Source organism: Anabas testudineus, chromosome 4 (genome assembly GCF_900324465.2).
Source record: "Anabas testudineus chromosome 4, fAnaTes1.2, whole genome shotgun sequence".
NCBI lineage: Eukaryota > Metazoa > Chordata > Actinopteri > Anabantiformes > Anabantidae > Anabas > Anabas testudineus.
In genome coordinates, this window is record NC_046613.1 from 20923621 (window position 1) to 20936766 (window position 13146).

A 13146-nucleotide genomic window follows, 5' to 3' on the forward strand; every position below is an offset into this window, starting at 1 on the left:
TTTAAATGTGGTGCTTTGATGCTGTACGTAAACTATTTGGCCCAAGATAGGAGCTTCAGTATAACATACAGCAGAGTTTAGTGGCATTGGTCAGATTACTTTTGCCTTGTACCCAGCCCAGAGTATTTATGAGTTACGTGTAGGATTTCAAAAGTAATGAGAGACACACACAGTTAGAAAATAGCTGAACACAGGGTTGGTAGTGACCAAAAGCAGAGCTAAAGTAGAACATACAGCATTAGATTAATGTTCTCTAACTGACCAAAAACACAACTCCAAGTGAATGATCATGTTGCTCTGTTAGCTCACTCTGACCCTCGATGGCCTCTGTCCTGCTCGTCTTCTAACTATTCCTGCCTTACTCACTGGTAATTACCTGGAACAGGTCTGCTCAGTCAATCAGAAGCACATGACACATGAGCCAGTAGTAAATAGTGCAGAGATAGTTCTAATGATCACCAGTCCAAATCTCAGAAACACAGAATACACAGAGCTAAATACTCTTAGCTCAGATTAGCAACAACAATACGTTTCCTCTGTGATATGCTTAATAGCCTGCATGTGTGATATTTAAGGAACTTTGAAATAATATTTAAACAATCGAAAGGTTTAACCTGCTCAAATTTAAAGGTTTAATTGTTGGAAGCTGAAGCCTTCAAAACACAAACAGAGAGAACTTCTATAGGAACAACACATTTAAATGACACATAGTGACAACAAAAGAAGAGGTCTGGTAATAGAGATACAAACCCTGGAAAGACTGAGTGTGTAGCAGGCAGCTATTCTCAGCTGGAAAGCTGCTTTATTTTGAAATAGTGAACGTGAATGACAACTGTGGAATCGCTTAGTGGAAAAGAGAGGTTGGGTATTATTAAAGCTCTCAGTACTAGTTCTATACAATACAGTATATTTATATACAGTATTTGCATAAGTGCGTTCTGGTATCTAGGCTAACCCTCTCTGTCTCAAATCATAATGATGGATTCAACACAGGCCTTTGTCTCCAAAACAAACCTCACAATGACTCATACAGTATTGCCATGGTGATGAGCATCCCAACGTTATTGGATATAATCTGGAAGGATTGGACGGACAAACTGACACAAGATGCTGCTGCTGCTGCCGCTGCTGTTATTCTATTGTTAGTTCGACTTTGTGGCCAGTACAGATTATATTTAAAGACAATTAACTGACTGTAAACAAAAAAGAGTCATGTGTAAGTTTGTGTTGAAGACACAAGGATGGAGTCTGTGATGGATTCAGTGGTTTTTAAATACTTGACCTGAATCCATTAGACCTTGTAAAGAGTCGCTAACAGTGATGTGTGAGTATTTCTCATGTAATATGTTTATATCTTTCGTCCTGAAAGTTAAATCTGGTTAAATTCCTGTGTGTGTCATGATTTAGTTAAATGACAACACATTCCTGAAATGGAGTAGTTATTCAGACCATGCTTGCAAGTGGTAAAAGATAAAGTGGCAACTATAATAACGACTAAATTGATTATTATTCAGTTAGATTGACTTTAAGTACAGGAAAAAAACAGATAAGGCCTCTATTTGCAGTGATCTGTGTTAGGCACACGGATAAAAGAAAACGATCATATTATAAGAAGTGCGCAGGCCGACAGCTGATGAAAGAAATCGCGAGATGCAGAGACAGAAAATCATCAGTATTTATAACCCTTAATTTCACTCTTTACTGGAGACTGCTATTGTCTTCCATCAGTGCCAAAACACTCACTTTGTTATTACACAGATGTGACAAAACATCAGCCCAACATTGTCACACTGAGATTTTATGCATCTTTCAGCTCAACCGATTGTGTTAATGGAGATCGGAGACAAGTACTTTTATTTATTTTAAGAGACAAAGGACAATGAGGTTGGAGTCAGCACAAAACACAGAGCTTTTATTGTACTTTAGTGATTACTGATGCATGCAGTTTGTTATTGTAAATATGGATAGTTTGAGACTTTCTTTCCATAGTTTTATACTCTGGTTAAAAATAACTGCCAGAGCTTTTCTCACAATATGTCATCAGGTTGTTAATACAAAGGTAGATATACAATTATTTAGAAAAAACATCCTTTCCCTGTGTGGTTAAAACATGTTTTCTCCCAGCTACAAGGCCATTTTAGCACAAAGAAAACCGTAATAGCTTTAGATATTTCCACACGTCCTTACACATACAGTACGCCGTGTAAGGATGTAAGGGTGGGGTTCTGTTTTTAACTTTTAGAAAACCAAATCACAACCGTGAAAGACTAGTGTAGGTCTATGTGCAGAGTTTATAGGCACGTCTTCTGGTCTTCTGGAAGTTTAAAGAGAGATTGTTGTGAGGGCTTTGCTTTATGATGAACATGCTGGTAGACCAGCTATGGGTCACTGTTGAATCTTCCATCAAGTCAGTGACCAGAAGCATACATCAATGTTGGTCCAAAATACTTTGAGGCTCACCAAAATCAAAGTCCTGGAGAGCCCAGATCTCAATCCTGTTGAGAATGTCTGTCAGGAGCTAAAGGCTGATATACACGCTCGAAAACCAAGCAATTTGGAGGAGCTGGAACAATTTGCCGTGGAAGAACGAGTTAAGAGACGTGTCAGCCTAGTTAGGAACTGCCATAAGAGGTTGTCAGTCACACTATTGACTGTCAGAGGGGTTCATAACTTTGTCCTTGTCCATTTTTGTTTTTTCTTGTTGCAACAGCTCCAGTAAAGTATCTTAATCAAACTTAGTGGACATTTTGTTTTCTGGCAGAGGTTAAAATCGTTTACAGTTTTGTTTATTTTCTGTTCACACAGGAAACATTTATGAAGACAAGACAAGAAGATTCAACAAAAAGGCTGCTAGTGCTGCTTTACTGAACTGCAAACCAATAAGAAAATGTTCTGCAGAACGTGGTACCCGTAAGGCCTTTCAGGGGCCCAGTGGGCAGGGTTACGAGGAGGCAGAGATGAACCTGACCAACCACAGGCCGTCACTCGGGGATGTAAGCTCCACCAACCACTGATCTCCAGGGTGACTGACAGCTGGACCACCACCTTATACCCCGGTATCTGAACCTTCCTTGGCCCCGAGTACAGGTAGGAAATGAGAGAAGACTTTTTGTGTCACAGGTTCTCAGAGATGATTGTCAGCATCAGCAGCTTTTCTAATTATCACTTGGGAGCTAGAGGTAGGGAGAGAAAAAGGGGAGCTGAGAGGTGAACCAGATAAAGTGTGTAAGGAAAGAGAAGAGTGGAGGAGTGAAAGTGGTTGAACAGTTTATGAAACAGGGTACAGTTTAAAAAAAGAGGAGAGTGCTTCACTATAAACAATGAAAGGATTTAAAATGTGATGTGATAAACAACAGACAGAAAGAAAATAAAAATACTACTCTAGCAAATTCAAAGAAGGAGTTAAAGATGATATCGTACAGTTGGACACAAGTCCAGTGCAGATCTGCAAATTTATACTGTGAGCTTTTAGTGGAGAATTCACAGAATTAATGATAGTGTTAAATTTGTTAAACTGTGCCTGCAATGAACAAAGTATCACCGGTTAAAAGACAGCGTTAAATTCCCAGAGGAAGTTAAACACAGTCATTAATCTACTAAATGTACTGTACTAAAGTAAAGGTCTGGAAACATCAGGAACAACACACAAACCATATAAATTAACAATTCATTTAATGTACCTCATGTATTTACACCAAAATAAGCAAATCTATTTACTGAAAAATGTATTCAGCAATATGTGATGAGAACTCGTCGATTCCTTTGAATAAAAGTGAAATAACTAAATTTATGTTGCATGCAGAGACAGAGAGATGAAACTCCACTTGCTGCAGGAGTTACCGCTGTGCCATGGTCCCTTTCCAACCTACTTTAGGATGTTCCTGAGACAGTTTGAGGAGTTGATAGTACAGCTGGCATTGTTCTTAAAGAAGAGCAAATGCAACGAGGCGATCCACTTAGAACAGCACCCAGCTGTGTGCCTGATGTGCCGGAGAATAAAATACAGTTTTTGTTGACCACAGCTTTTAAAAATAATTCCATATGTTGAGCTTACGGGTGCACATTTGACATTTAAAATGTCCTCATAGTCGTAGCCTTTGTAGCTCCGTCTAAAATCACCCACTTGTTCACCCATTCACCACGACCTAATACAATATGCTGGATAGGAGCCCTTTCAGACACTTGCTAATTATTATCATTTGGTGTCATTATCTGCAGGTATAAAAATTCACACTGGTAATTTTTGCATCTATAAAATCTGGAAACTTCCATTGCAGACTGGTACATTACAGCACAGTGCCACAGTAGTTCGCAGTGGAACAGTAACAGTTCATGATGAGCACAGAACTTTTTATTGTGTCTATCAGAAAACACAACGACAACTTGTCTTAGTGTGATTTAGTGGTCCAATGTGTTCTTGTTGCAAAACGAAAGTTGAAAACATTTTATTTTCATTCACAGGACACAGTATTTCACATGGGAAACTTGAATCTAATGTGAAAAGACCACAGTTAGGCTGCTTCTTCGTGTATAGAGCACACAGCGTCAGCCAGCTAATGTAACGACTAGATCGACTACAAAAGAGCTAATAACATCTACAGATAATGCACCAGGATGGGTATTTGATGAATACTAGAGCTGTGCTCACTCACAGCTCTGGCAAAATGGTGGATGCAACTAAGATAGTTAAACTGTGTCAGTAGTTGTCACTATAGAAACAAAATGATAAACTAAAACCAACTACAGGTGGTAGGTTCACAATCCTAAACACAATAACGTGAACATTAACATTAACAGGAAGTTTGACTCTGGTGGCTAACATCACACCATGTCATAATAAGCAACAAAAGCACACAGGTACCCAGGTGACAAAGCAGCAACTGTGGTGGCAGCTGGCAGATCTGCTTTGGATTTACCACATGAGTCACAGATGGGCTGGAGAAATCTTTGAACCCAAACTGAGCAAACCTGGATGTTGCTGGAAGTTGTCAGTCACACAAACAAAAAAGCGTAAATGCACAAACAATATACACGATCCACAAAAAGCTTTTTTAAAACATGTTTAACTACTAATTTATTTTTTCATACCAATGCATTTCAAGTAACATTCATTAATTTTCAACTTGTGGAAGGAAACCCAGTGAGAAATGCTGATGTTCTGGGGGACAAATCAATTTTCAACTGGACATTTAAGTCAAATGCTTTTGAAAGATTACTGTCTTTAGATTCCTGTATGAAAATCTTTGAGACTGTGAAGCTCCATGAATGGTTCAAAATTGAAAAGGTCGATCCTTTGGGGATCCAGTGATAATCCAATTTAATTTTATGAGGATGTTCCAAGTCATTTGGCTTCAAGTTTGCCTGAAGGGAACGAATATTTGAAGGTGCAGAGGAAAAGACTGGGAAGAGGATACATCTGGGGACTATCCAGACAATATGCTGAAGGCAATCAGGCCAGATGTTCACACATCTTGGTCTAACATTTGTTAATTCCTATTTTTTTATTGAAGGAGCAGCAAAATAACTGTATAGTGAAAAAGAACAAAACATGGTAGCAGATTTAAATCGAAGTTTTCAGTGACATGACGATGAAGACCAGTAGAGTCCTTCATTTGACTAGCAAGTGGATCAGCATGCATCATATGATAATGCTTTATAATACTCATGTGAACAGAGTTTCTAATCAAGTTCCAAATGGGGTTTATTGCCTGCAAAATTCACAGAGACAAGTTAGATGTCTAACTACTAAAAGATTATTTCCCACTGTGCTTCATTGACATTCATCTGAGCAATTTTAATAAGCAACCAGACAAACATTTTTCATTCAGGTGAAGTACCAAGTCTTTCTTGTCAACTTGAAATTAAACATTGCTGTGTGAGTACCCTGCACCCTCATGAGTATGTTTTTGGCTAAAATGCGTCTTTACATTACTAAAATACCTGTGTGCGTGTTTTTATTTTCGAGTGGGTGTTTGTGTGGGCATACAGGGGCCAAGTTAAGTGTAGCAGCCTCATTGTGTTTTTATTTTGCCTCTGTCTCTTCCTTTCTCTCTCTCTATCTGATGTTGCCATGGAAACCAGTCCTACTCATCTTCGTTCGCTGAGTCAGGAAAAGGAGGGTGTAGTTTGACTGGGGTGGTCCCATCAGAATCACTAGGTGGCATCTCAAACTCATTTACCAAACAGTTGAAGACACATGGAGCAACATTCAACATTCAGGACCAAAACAGTGACGTCACTTTGCAGCATTATACTTGTCTGTAGCTCCTATATGGTGTCGTTTAATGCTGTTCTAATGAAGGTTAACTCTGGATTAAATGGATTCGGAAATGAAATGTTGCTTCACTTGAATTCAGGCTGTTTCAGATAACCTGTTTTTCTTTTTCCTCACAGTTTCAAGTAGATTAGGGTTAGATTAGATTTATTGGCATTGTGCACAGTTACTGTACAAAAACACTGAAATGCAGTTTTTATATTTATAAGACTGGACTCCTAGAAGTTACACCTATGTGCTTCATATACTTCATCATCTTACCATTTGCTTTATTGTCACCAATGTAACCGCTGCTTGGATTTTCAGTGGCATTCAGTGTTTTTCAGAGTCATTCTGTCCTATAGATTAGCCTATACGCGCCTTCCACGTATGCGAGAATCTATGTCTGAAAAGTATGTTTTGTCTAAATGTCGGAGTAGCTTGGGTGTGAAAATGGCAAGAAAATAAACAAAACAGTAAGGAAACGGCGATGAGTGCATTAGAGGAAATTCAAAAGGCAGGTGAAGGAATTAGAGGCCGCACATGTGAAGTTATACATCAGTTGTATTGTTATTTCTCAATGTTGTTGGTAAAGCAGTTACCTGGTTGCAATCCCATATGTGCTTCCACCTTACGTTATCTATTACCATCACCCCCTTTTTGATCCTCTGCCCTTTCCATACTCACACCTGAGTGGCCAGTGACCAATCACACTAAAGAACAGCTCAGACACATTTCACCCCACACCTCCAGTTGTGTGCATTTTTCAGCATTAGACTCCTGCCAGTGCCTAAACATAACCATTCTAATAATAATGCCATAGTTACTACTACAGCTGTCATCGTTTAGTTACAATATTTTTGCAACTTGCCACATATGTTAACACCATCTCCATATTATGCTCATAAATAATCCAAGCAGAATTGTGTTTACGTCAAAGTCTATTTGCTGTTGCAAATTAGCTATATGTCACTGTAATTTCAAGGAAACTGGTTTCTCATCTCAGACTCAAAAGAAAGCAAATAATCCTGTTTCCCGAAATAGCACCATATTCCTTTTAGTGATTAATGGGATACCGTTACATGGCCTTGAGTGTCATTGTGGATTATTGGATTCACAATCACTGGTTGTAGTGATTTGCTCAAGGACACATTTAAGTGGTTGCTGGAAAATAAACTTTTGCTGTTAATTGGTCACAGATGTAATGCTCACATTAAATTGAAACATATCTTGGCCCCAGTATATATAATATGGACTTAGGATGATCTCTCTACTGTAAAGAACTGTGCAGCGTGTCTTGGTGTTGAGATTACAGAAGCCCTGCAGAGACAAATGAGACTATAAGTGGTTTAGGTGAAAATTAATAGCTGATATCAATGTATTCTCGCCAACCGGGTAGACTCAATTGTATCTTTAAGATATGATATAATTGACTTCAATGTTGTTTATTGTTACCACAAAAAGTATAGAATCCAACCTCATTGCTTGCAAATGATGGTTTTCTCTCTTTGTGCCCCACAGACTCAGTGGTGGACTCACTAACATCCCTGGAAGCTGTGCAATTGTTTTTTTCCCTCTTTAAATTCTGGGTCTGGATTTAAGTTCCAACCCTTCAGCTATGATCACAAGCTTTGAGGTGTGCCTGAAAGAATGAGATTGTGAATACAAGCAGCTGAAACAGGTTGGGACATCAGAAGAGAGCTTGGAGTAGAACTGCTGCTCCTTCATATCGAAAAGAGCCAGTCGTATGTAGGATGACACCTGGGCGCCTTTCACTGGAGGTGTTCCAGGAACATTAAAATGGGAGGGGAACACGGTGAAGACCCAGAAAACATATAGAGAATACATATTTCGTATGGCCTGGAAATGCCTTGGGCTACGCCAACAGGTCTGTCAGTGAGCAGGGAGGTTATCGAGGTTTCAGAACCATGGATAAATCTAAGCAAACTGTAGCAACTGTGCCATCTGTACCGTCTGCCTGCTTCAGGGTACGAGCTGCAGTTGGCATGTGCAGGACGTGTGCAGGGCTTAAGTCTGTATGAGAGGTGGTTTCAGCATCTGTTCAATTTTTTCTGTGTGTATGAAAGCGTTGCAATGTCGTAGCACTGAATGATCTCAGCAGCGAGTGCGACCTTCACTCAGGTGAAATCTTTTAGCAATTCGCCTCTGTGTACAAGTTGGAAAGTTTAGTTTTGCTTTGTGAGTGAATTTTGCCATAACAACTCTTGTGTTTGCATTTTTTTCTCTATAGATGCAAATAGTGGAGGAACAGTGAACAGTTGGCCAAGTCCATAGTAACTGAACAATTGCAAATGAATCATACGGGACAGAATAATCAGACTGAGCCGAACTGAACAGAGTTAATGGCTTTTGTGAACAACTCCTGTGTGACTCACTCCTGGGACCATATTACAGGAACATCCGAATTAGAAAATCCTGTTTTAATCACACTTAAGTAAGCAATTTAGAGTTTTGCTAAGACAGGGAGTGTTGCTGAATGCAGTATGTGTCAATCAAACTTAATGTCACAATCTGCAATCTGCTGCAGACGTGACCAAGAGAAGCATTCGAAATCCAGCCTAAGAGAGAAGAGCGGCAGCAAAAACTTTAATAGCTGTATAAGTGAATCTTCAAATAGGAGACTCACTGCAGCATCTCCTATTAGTGTCATTTATTTGACTCATTCATGTTGTGATGACATGTTAACATGTGCTGATGTGTTACTATAAGTGTTCTCATGTGGCCTACACACACACCAGTGCAGTTTAAGACAATAATGTGGGTAAGATGTAGCTATTGTTTCTGTACTCTGATTACAATAATGTGATTATGTGCTTAGCAGAGTGCGCTAAGTATAAGCATAATCACAGTAACATAATGTTGTTGTTGTTGTTGGAGTGACAGTGGCATGAAAAAAGACATTAGAGGAGCAGGAATCCCTCAAAGATTGAACACGGCACCTGATTAGGTAAACATCAGAGCCAGGCCACAGAAATCAACCAGCAAAGAAAAAACTTTTATCTCCTCTTACTGGCTGAACTGGGATCATTTGGGGAATTCCCTCTTTGGCCAGATTACAGGCAATTGTTGTCATTTGGAAAGTTAACCTTTTCAAGCAGAACTGCTTTGTTTCTTAGCCCACATATTCTGGAGGTTGCCCAGAATAAGGCTTCAGGGCTTTTATGAGCACAACTGATGGAGTAGCAACTGAATTTATTCACCCAAATGTTATTTCTCTTTATTTATTTAGACTTTATTTGTTTTATTAGGATAATCCACTTAGTTACCAGATTTATGTTTAAATTAATTAATTCCCTAATCTGATTCTGACTTATGGCACTACTCTATGCTCCTTGTCAACGCAGAATTTATTGATGCAGGTATTTTCAGGAGATCTCTGCAAAGCCTTTGCCGCTAACCTTGTGCAACCATTGATATAGCCCACCTCCTCAGTTTGGTGAGCGATGTGACGCATGCTTTTAAATTGTTTGTATCTACTCACCCACATAGTAAATCTGTTACAATGCATGTTTTTCCTTGAATGAGATTAATGTGTTTGTACCAGGTAATAATCCAGTCCACTGTGCTGTTATTTGCGGTGATTCATCTGTCTCCATGTGGATGCTGCTTGGAAGGAGATGTGGGCTAAAAGCTTGTTGATTATTTAGTGGACCTGAATTGTTTTGCTTGTATGTTAGTCATGCCCTTCCACAGTAATCTAAGGATTGCTAAAACAATTTAACTGATTAGACAGTCTAAATCATCTATTATTATTCAGAAACAAGCTTGATGATTAATTCTTTGACCAAAAATAACAAACATTATGTGCTTTGAGTTCCTCCAGTGTGAGAATTTCTGTGGTTCGTTATTGTAAATTCAGTTTACTGTATCAGGGTACAGAGCGCACTGTAAAGGTCAAGACTGCAGCAACACTTGCAGTATAAGGAGCAACTTTATTGCTGGACTGACGGTTTTCAGCTTGTTGAGAGTGGTATAAATTTCCACGTCTAAGTCTCAGCAAGAAAACAAATAAGCGTATTTCCCCACATGTCCATACCGGCCAACAGTTGCATCACTGTGCACATATCAGCACGGTCTGGAGTGTAAAAAGAAAGTGTTTCCGTCCGTCTCTCTTCTATCCATCTTCATCTATCCATTTGCTCCTCTGCGGTCTTATCTTCCTCTCCACAGGTATCTTGTCTTCTTCAGCGATGGCAGGAATGGTTGCCATAGCAACAGAAAGAAAGGAAAAGAAGAGAAAGGAAAAGAGGGAAAAGTGCCACTTCATCCATCTCCGCCTCACATCATCTGTCTTTCTCTCTGCATCTGTGTTTGTTCTCTCTCTCTTTCATTATTTCTTCACATAGATTGGTTTCCTGGAGCTTCTCCTGGAGCTTTCATCTATTCCTTCTGTCCATCCCTCCAGCTTTACCTCAAATCCTTCATCTATCCCTCTGTGTCCTGGAGTAAAGGGCCAATTATACCTTCTGGTTCTGCAAAATGTGGTTTATACACACACAAATGCACCTTTCCCTGTGTGTGTGGGGGGGAGCCTGTAAACAGGAAGGAATAGACTATAGCTGCATTATTTACTTGTTGCAAATTATGTTGTGCATTGATTTAAAGAAGGGAATTAAAGTCACACAGGATGTCTCCTGACTGTAGAATTACCTTATTATCAGGTGGTGTTCATGCTCTAATTTTAAGTTCCTTAAACACAAAATGGATGCTGTATTTTATCATAGTTCATTCTAAAATAACTAACAAAAATTAGGTCTTTAAAAAGTCAGTGGATATTTGCATCACTAGTGATAAAATGTTTGTCCTCGTGCGATGTAGGCTATGTGCTAGAGAAGCAGAGAGTGTGTGTATTTGTGTGTGTGTGTGTGTTTTAATCTCATTCATATATTCATCAGCAGGCAGAAGTGCTGACGCAAGTGAGAGGAAGAGGAGGCATGGAAGTGAGAGGCAGAATGTGTGAGATAAAGTGTAAGGAGGAGAAAGAAATCCAGAAATTCACCCATGTACCCATCCATCCAGAGTGCTAATGGTGACGTAGACATTAAACATACAGAAGATAGACTGATAGAGAACAGGGGGGTTGGCAGAAGGAAAAAATAGCAGAGGTGTAGTGTCCTGAAAAGATGTAGACGTTTAGAAAAGAGGTCAGGGAAAATCTATCTCCTCTCCAAAACAAGCAAGCTGAAATGTGTTTAGTGTCAGAGGATAATTAAATGCTCAAATGCATACAAAATAGTATAATACACAAACTGACAATGTGATAAATCAGTGTAACCAGGAATCTGATGTCTCTATCTCAGAGAGATAAAAACAAAACATTAGCTGAAGTGAGGTGAAAAAGGGAGAATTAAATAAAAAAATTTAATTAAGACAGAGAGGAAGACACGACTCTAGAAATACCAGGAGAATGATAAGCATGACAAAACAGATTCTTGACTTTTGACCCATAATTTGTCAGGCGTACGTCAATAGTAGGGATGGCTCAGTGAATCTCACAGCTAACCAGGTGTGACGTTAAATCCAGGAATGGAAGGACGACTATTCACAGGAAGCACCTGTCCTCATCAGTTAGGGAGTGGTTCCATCTGGTTTTCAGGTTTTCCTTTAAAAGACCAGGAATACACTTAATCTGACCTGGACTCGCTGTAGAACTGTGCAGTTTATGTTATATGGTAATATAAGTTACTAGGTCCTTAAGGACCAGGTTTAGCCCCCCCTGTACTAGTGTTATGGTGATGTGGAATTACAGTTTCATTTGGATGAAATAAAATACTTAGCGCACAATGACGCACACTGAGGTGGAAACCATTGTGTGTTTTGTGCGTCTTAATAAAAACTGCAGATCCTCTAAACAGCTAATTCCTCGAGTCGTATCCGCAGCTCCAGTGCTTAAAAACTGTTGTCTTCATCCTTAATCATCCTTAACACGAGAACCAAGTTGTCATGCTTTACTGCACAGCAGTTACCTAGCAACACCCATTCACAAAATGCCATATAAGGTGCAGTGCAGTATGGAGAGAGACTATACTCTCAGAGTGAGACATTAAAGAGAGGTGGCTTTTCAGAAACTACATTAAAAACCAGGAAATATGCTATTTTGTTCTTTGTAATGGAGTTTCTGAGTAATACCGACTAAAAGTAGCTTGGATGCATGCAACACTATGTACCAGGAGTGTTATATTAAGGTATCAGCAGTGCTGTGAACCAGCATCCTTCCAAACATCCACAGTCAGTGTGTTTCACTAGTTCCTCCTAAGCTGGAGCCACTTTTGTGTCCTTCTCTGTATAAACGCCGTCATGCTCTGATTCATCTTATCGCGTCGTCCAAATACAGACTCCTACCTACCATGTAATCCCTTGTATTTCCCGTCTTTCCTCACCTGTCTCTCGTTCTCAGTCAGTCGCTCAGCCTGTCGGTCGGCCAGCCAGCCAATTAGTCATCTCAGTGGGAGCAGACTAAAACTTGGTATCTTCCCACACCTAATACCTAACAGATCTTAAGGCTTACAATACAGACAGTAATGGGCACTGTGCACAAGACAGCTTTATAAACTGCAACTTCTGGCCCCAGAAAAAAAAAGAGATTTATGAAACTGTGTTTCCGTGGCAACCATGGACATTTCATATTGGCAGGATGAAGACTGTGGGACAAGGCTGCCTACTCTTCTGCTCTGTTCATGTCATCTCTCTTCTGCACTAATCAATTATTGTTATATTTGTAGATCTTGATGGAATCAGACTTGTTGAGGTTTATTATACTCACAACTCAGTATACTGATAATCCTATATTCAAACAAGTCTCTAATCTACAGCAAACTAAAGAAAACTGCAGTGGGATTGACTTTGTTGATAGAAATGGAGACTTTAGACAT

At 39.5% G+C, this 13146-nt stretch overlaps 1 protein-coding gene across 1 annotated transcript in view; it reads left to right on the forward strand.

The window, feature by feature from the left end:
• The window catches only part of lrrc7 (leucine rich repeat containing 7), a 90920-nt gene that overhangs the window by 16927 nt on the left and 60847 nt on the right, over positions 1–13146 (forward strand). Inside the window, exon 2 of the mRNA XM_026344759.1 lies at positions 2806–3087. The gene's annotated coding sequence lies outside the window, so the exon portion shown is untranslated. The remainder of the gene's footprint in view (positions 1–2805; positions 3088–13146) is intronic.